At 34.3% G+C, this 7,905-nt stretch overlaps 1 pseudogene; it reads left to right on the forward strand.

The window, feature by feature from the left end:
• The window catches only part of LOC141665608 (uncharacterized), a 149,641-nt pseudogene extending 141,969 nt beyond the window's left edge, over positions 1-7,672 (forward strand).
• The last annotated feature ends 233 nt before the right edge of the window (positions 7,673-7,905 follow it).

A 7,905-nucleotide genomic window follows, 5' to 3' on the forward strand; every position in this document is an offset into this window, starting at 1 on the left:
AATGTTTAGTTTGTGTAGTTGGCCAATATCATACACTAATTATATGCAATAATGGTACTAGATCGAGAGATAGTGTACTAATTAGAGGCACACATACGATTAGCCGAATGAATGTGAATGCGAGAGTATCATTGGATTTCTGAGAGCGTTGATACTCGAGAGAGATCGACATGTGTTCTAATCACTTGACCAATTACATTACTAAAAGCTATTATTGTGTAATCATGTTACAGGATTGTTAATACTTGAGAGAGATTGACAAACTCTAGTTGCGTGACCAATTTAGTCGCTTTAGTTTAGGGTGTAAGCATGGTAAACCCGATTGCCCTAAACTTTTAGTTAATTGATTCTCAAAACATAGTTATTTGTATTATTTTGTTATAGAAATTCTCAACAATCGTTGTCACTGTAGGAACAATTTGCAATAATTAGATTAAAATTCTTGAGACTTGTCCCCTTGTGGATTCGACCCGTGCTAGTTTCTGTTAACAACAGAAACCGTGCACTTGCTGTATATATAAAATAACACATCACCTTGAAACATATTTTTGACATCAGATGTTTTTGTTTACCTATTTTAAACGCTTTACACAATTCTAATTTCATTTAAGGCTTGTGACTTCAGTCAATCATCTGCCACACCATTTTATCTGTTCATTTGTTAATTTGTAGGATCAATCATCCAAGTTGTGTTCCATTATTAATTTTTTTCCTATAGTGAAGTTCATCTATATTGATGATAGTGCATGACTGCAGAATATTTTCTAAATAAGTTGGTGGACACCATTCATTTTATGGAAATTCTCAACTTGAGAAAGATACCTTCTTCCGTAAGCTACCCACGCTGGCTGAGCGACTTCCTCGACAAATTGTGCTAAAAAAGGTTATGTTCGAATTCTCATAGTAAGAAAATTAATCACTTATTGTTGTTGAATAGTTTGACAGCATCTTAATTTTTGTATCTTGATCAGCTACTCCCTTTAGTGGCTTCTGCCTTGGAGTTTGGCTCAGCTGCAGCACCTGCTTTGACTGCATTACTGAAGATGGGTGCGTGGCTTTCTGCTGAAGACTATAATACCAAGGTTTTGTTCTTCTAATACCTTTTGTGGGTCATCCTCTTTTATTTTTTATTAATTCAATTAGATGCTGTATCTGTTTGTTCTTTTTTCTCTGACAGATGGTCAGAAGTGTATTTTTGTGTAAAATGTTTCTGTTCAAAATTTATGCAGAAATTTATGCTGAAATACTCAGATCTACTTGTAGGTATTACGAACACTTGTCAAACTTTTTGCTTCCAATGATCGAGCTATCAGAGTTAGTCTCCTGCAGCATATTGATCAATTTGGAGATTCATTATCAACACAAATTGTTGATGAGCAAGTAGGTTCTAAACCTAGAAGGCAATTTATTATTATCTGTAGATAAATCTTCTTTTTCATGTTGGTGTGGTAGTAATGGATTTCTGATGATTCTTCAATAGATTTATCCTCATGTTGCTACTGGGTTTTCCGATACATCTGCTTTTCTCCGAGAATTAACACTCAAATCCATGCTTGTTCTTGCCCCTAAGGTACATGCATAATATTTTAACCTACTGTTTGCATTTTGATGTCGTAATAGAGTTGAAGAGTCTATGGTCCTTATCTGTAAGTAGTCTTGATGAGCATAATGTGGACTAGATAATAATACATTTACATGCGTATGTCATATACTCCGTATATTGTCCCAATTTATTAATTGCATATGTCCTTTAACCCCTAAAGGCACTTATTGACTAGGACATTTTGAGTTTTAACTATATAAGGACACATAAATGATTTTTTGACCTTTTTTTTTACATCATTATTCAGAAAGTTTTCACTACCCCAACTAAAGAGACTGGGAGATTGAGCTGCAGCCCAATTTCTACCTAAAGAACATCGTCATATTGATATGATACATCATTTAGAGAAGATAATATGTACATAATCACAGTCTGCTTCTATAGCAACAACATTTGAATAGATAATAAACCCAAACAGCTGAACTAAAATAAGTGTGAGCAGTTACGAACAACCGGCTACCCAACTACTAAAAACAATACTAACTGCATAGCAAATAATCAGATATTAGGAAGAAGGATGCACAGTGATCCTTACCACAATATAGTAGATGCATAAATTCACTTTTCTTTCCCCTCATCCACGAGGCCCAATATCTGTGTTGTAGACTTGTAGGTTAAGTGTTGGACGTGATGTTTCTAGACGGTTGTGCTGTTTGAGTTCAATGTAAATGTGACATTTTTGAAATTGTGAATGCAGCTATCTCAACGGACTATATCAGGATCACTATTGAAGTTTCTTTCAAAGCTACAGGTATCAAACCCTTGAACTATTATTTGTAGAATGTTAAATTATCGTGACTAGTCTTTTAAGTTTGCAAGTACAGGGATATCTTTAACTTTGTTTTTAATGATGTCCTGTTGATATGCAGTTTTTTCTTTTCATTTCTGTAATTAATGCAGGTTGATGAAGAACCAGCTATTAGAACAAACACCACCATACTACTTGGAAATATTGCCAGTCATCTTAATGAAGGGTTTCGTAACAGTTACTTTTATGTCACTTTTTGTCGGTAACACAATTTCGTCCATTGTAACCTTGTTTAAATGCTCAACCTCTATATTAAAGTTTTTTAGTAGTCTATGGTGTGTTTCAATGTAATAGATCCTCTGTGCATAAATGGTCACTAATGAACTCAAAGGAAATTTGCAGACACGGAAAAGAGTTCTCATAAATGCGTTGACTGTACGTGCTTTGCGTGATAACTTCTCTCCGGCAAGAGGCGCAGGTTGAACCATATGCTTTTTTCCCTGTCCATCTTCGCACGATTTTGTACATATTCTTCCTTTTATTTCCCTTGCTAACATTAATTGCTTAACTTATTGTTGCAGGAATTATGGCTCTATGTGCTACCAGTTCTTATTATGATTCAACTGAGATTGCAGCTCGTATTTTGCCAGATGTTGTTGTACTTACTATCGATCCTGACAGGTTATCTTGCTTCTGATGATCTGATGTATAATCATTGGATATTGCCGACTGTCCCTTGTCCGTACTCTCCCTTAAAAAGGATTTTGTTTTGTACTTATAGGAAAATCAATAAAATTTTAATCAGATGTTTATTAAAACAAGATAGACATCTTTCACTTGATATGTTGGCTGTCTGTAGCTATGATTGGCCTCTAATTCACTGAAGTATGATGAACCGGTATTTAAATAACAATTCTACAGGAAATTGAATTCATTCATCTGACAGTTGTAAGAGGTTTAAGTTTAAAAACATCTCTAATAGTCGATAGGTATTATCTTTTCCTAGGTTAGGTTAAATCTTGTGGTACTTTTTACACATTGGAATAAAATTATTTGAAATTTCTCTCGCAGAAACAAATTTATGGTCAATATAAAAAATAATGTAAATTTTATGTGTAAGCATCAATTGCTACTCGAGCCAATTTAAGTTATTGTTACGTGTGAAATTAGAAAGTTAGAAACAACTAATTAGGGCTTTGAGGTGTGATTTTTAGTATATAGTTGTGCAATGTCTGGAATGCAAGTACCACTCTCCCTTTTACTAGTTCAATTGTAATATATTGCAACTGTGTGCTTAACATCATGAAATGATTCTTTAAGCATCATGAAAAGATTCTTTAAGCGGCCACTTTAGTTCATCATGAAGTGATTCTTTTGGTCCTTCTATCATCCTGTTGGATTAAGAAAACCATGATTGTATGCATGTAGTATGTACACAATGGTTTACTTGGACCTGCCTCTTCACTTCCTTTGTTCACTAAATTTGTTTCTTGCTCTATATGGTCAACATCTGGTGTTTTCTAAGGAGTCACTTCAAGCGTACAAAACTTAGGAGTTTCCTCTACTTATGTTGTTTCAAAGACTTATTGTACGCCTCCACAGTGTGTAGATTCCTTCTAGTAGAGATGTATAACCAACAATTATAATTTGTGAAAATGTGAACCTGATGATACCAGATGGACAGTAATATAGGTTAGTTTCTGGTTAATTTTACATGGTCTTGTCAAATGTGAAGCTGTCATTTATGAAGTCTAATTATTAACTAGATGAGCTACAGAAGCACGTATTAATGGCGTGTTGCTCAGCAAAAAAATTAAAAAAATATTATTAGTTTATAATTAGAATTCAAAGATTATACCTCCATTTATGTTTCGTCATACTTTTCATGAGTTGTAAATCTGTAAATAGAGATGGAAAATAAATGAATTATATCAACAGCTTTGGTGTTTATATGAAGCCCCTATATTCTTTATTTGTTCTCGAGGTTGTACATTATATTGTGGAACCACTGGACTCTTGTATTTAGTGGTGATGATGCTTATATATCTCATGACCTTTGTTTTAGATTTCCGCGCTTCTTTCTAAAATGCTGCACTTGTTGACCTCCAAGCTTCTCAGTGTTGGAAAAAATTAAATCAATAGGCAGCTTTTGAAATTGTTAATAAGTCTGGATGTCTGTTTCATTAAAGTTAACAGGATAAGTGATCATCTAGTTATGGAAAATAATGTTTTTCCTTTGTTTCTTGGCAGCGATGTTCGATCAAAGGCCTTCCAAGCTGTTGAGCAATTTCTGCAAATCCTGAAACACTACCATGAGAAGGTCTCCATCAGTTTTTTTTGAGTTGGTAACTGTGTGTACCTTGCTGTGAACATCGCTAATTTTCTTAGTAACACTGTTAAATGTTCAAGCAGATTGTTAAATGCAATCTATATCTTATATTATGTAGAATAATATGAAAAAACCCATTTCTTATATAATTTTTATGAATATGATTAATGTAAATATCTCTCAGTTTAAAAAGTAATCATTTATAAATTTAGTATACTTTATAATATACATGTATAGCAGGTATATATAGCAGTTCGGTTAACTAACATATATTTTGGGGAGAGAGAAGCAGAGTAAGAAGCTTTTGTCTTCAATTTTGTACTTCCACCCTTCTTGGTCGTCACAATGATAGAATGGTTCTTATGTGATTAAATTTCAACTTATCCAAGTCCTATTTTGCCATAAACATTGAAAAATTAGAGAGGATTCATTTATATTTGGTTTATGTAATGTTTTTTTAATAGTTTTAAGCTACATTATTGGTCTAGTATAGATCTGTGGGGTTGAATGCATGTTAATATCCCTTGGTGTGAGTATTCCCCATCATAATATTCTCCACAATCAAAAATTTATTTTTTATCAACAATTACTGCAGCCTGCATATTTTTATGGATGAGTTGCACGTTTTCTTTATCATTTCCTATTTATTTTGCCTCAAGTTTCGGATTATAACAATTATATAAGCATGTTTAAAGGTAATGAAACTCCTGAACATTTAATCAGTAGATTCAAATTAACTAATATGTTCATGCCAAGAAAAATACAGAGTGAATTCCTGTATTAGATAAAATATCTGTAATTTGTGATCATTTTGTTGACTTCTACAGACGGATGGTGGTGAGTCAGGTGGGGCCTCGAGCATGGGAGTATCGTCAATACCAGGGAATGGAAGTTTACTTGGGTATGTCATTTTAAATTTTTATTACATTATAAAAGGTTACACTATCTTTTGAAGAGCTTGGACAAAAACGGATTGCATTATGGTTTTGTCAAATTGATATGCTTTATAAAGATTAATCCTGGCTTCAATATATCCCTCTTTTTTGGGACTTGTACATTATCATAGACATATCAGTTCTCACTATCCACAGTTCAATGTTGATGTTCAAAATGCAGGTGGGCCATGAGTTCGTTGACCCTCAAAGGCAAACCTTCTGAACAAACTCCACTGGCTCCAGCGAATTCTAGTGCACCTGTTACCGCTGCTGCATCCAATGCCATCTCAGGCAAGCAGATTGCTCATTCATTTATCCTCCTGCTGAAAGTGATACTTTTTTTCTTGTTTAGCAAGCACTTTCATTTGCTCTGCACCATCCTCTCTCTCTCTCTCTCTCTCTCTCTCTCTCTCTCAAATGAAAGTCCTAAAGGGAAACAAGTGTACTTAGAAATAGAAATTAATCATTGGTTAGGTTAGCAAAAACAAGTAGAGGGAAAAGGACACACGATTAAAATGAATGGAGGAGGATGGTTCTACTTCTAAATACTTCCCCCCATCCCTTAATGTTCTAATATGACTTTTATGTTCAAATTGACTATTAAGTAGAGTACGATATAGCGGAGAACCAAATTTGGCACGAGAAGAAAAGAACTCTAGCTATCATTGAATGATTAAAAGATGATTCTAATCAGTTATTTTTAGGGAATACAAAACTAATTTCCAGTTATTTATTGTGATTCTTAGGTTCTCAGAATAACTAGTCTACTACAAATCTTAATTTGGGAGGAATCAAAATTGTACATTTATTATCTTTTTAAAGTGGTCTAGTTATGTTGTAATATAATGTTTTGAAACAATATTACTTAATAGATATTTTAGAGGAATGAGAAGTTTTTATTATATTAAGCTGTACCATTTTCTTGTCATTACCGTAGTGATAGATACCGCCGGCACAACAACAGCTGGTTTTAGTACAGGAGTCAATTTGGCTGATCAGCCTGCGCCTTTATCCCCGAATCAACTGATGGCTGGGGTGAACTAGAAAACGGAATTAACGATGATAATGGGAGTGAGAAAGAAGGTTGGGATGATATTGAACCACTTGAGGATCCGATATCCTCTCAAGCTCTTGCCACTATCCAAGCAGCTCAAAAAGGACCATAGCCTTCAGTGTGGCAATAACTTGAAAGTAGCCAGCATAAACTGCGTATTATTTGATGACCCTTGAACCAAATGACTAGTTTGCATCAATATCTATTATTGCACATTACATTTTTGTGTGTGTGCCATTCACAATTTTGTTACATTTGACTTGGCTTGGGGATCATTGAACTAAAGAAGATTATTCAGTGTTAATCTATAGCACTTTATCTTGAAAAAAAATTCATGGGCAGGCAGATGTTATATATATTTTAGATGTCATCCGACGCCAGGCATTGAATTTCCACTTCTAATGTAAGATTAAAAATACCTTGTACCTGAAGACCTAATGTTATATCTAAGATTTGAAGTAATAAATAAGTATAATTTTAGGCTGTATATGCAAAAGTAAAGTTGTGTTGAGTTGTGCCGTCCATGCAAGGATATAAAGTGCAAATTATCTTATAAATCTATAATATCTTAAGTGAATATCTAACCATTATCTCTTCCCATTAAACATGAAGTTCATGGTTATCTAATTATAGAGCTATTTTATTTTGCAGTTCTTAATTTAAACCCCAAAGTTGTAACCAATGTTCACAAAGACGAGGATGATGAATTAAGGGGTTCCATAGCTGCCCCTGCTCCAAAATCCGTGAAACCTTTAACAGCAAAAAATAACTGTGGCAGCTGATGATGATGACCCATGGGCTGCAATCGCAGCTCCTCCACCGACCACTAGGGCTAGACCTTTAGCAGCTGTGCGAGGACGGGGATCTAAACCTGTTGTTTCAAAATTACTATGCTTTTGTATGGAACGCAAATATTCCTGAACTTCAACTTTGTTAGTCGTCCCTCCATTGGAGTTGATGTACAATGGATATGTACGATACAAATTTCTAAAATTATCAAGTATATATGACGTTATTGCAAGTTTTTTTTTAAACAACCCTACGAACACATTATATTGGAGAAACAGAGACTGGATGCCAAACCAAACATAAGCACGAAGTAAATCCCGCTTATCGAGGGTAATATATACGCGGTCTTTCCTTCATTCACAAAGACTAACGTAAAGTAAATATAGGAAAACTTAATCCATGATTTTATACACATGAGACTTGCTCAATGCAAAAACACTTGTCTCT

Source organism: Apium graveolens, chromosome 6 (assembly GCF_009905375.1).
Source record: "Apium graveolens cultivar Ventura chromosome 6, ASM990537v1, whole genome shotgun sequence".
Lineage (NCBI taxonomy): Eukaryota > Viridiplantae > Streptophyta > Magnoliopsida > Apiales > Apiaceae > Apium > Apium graveolens.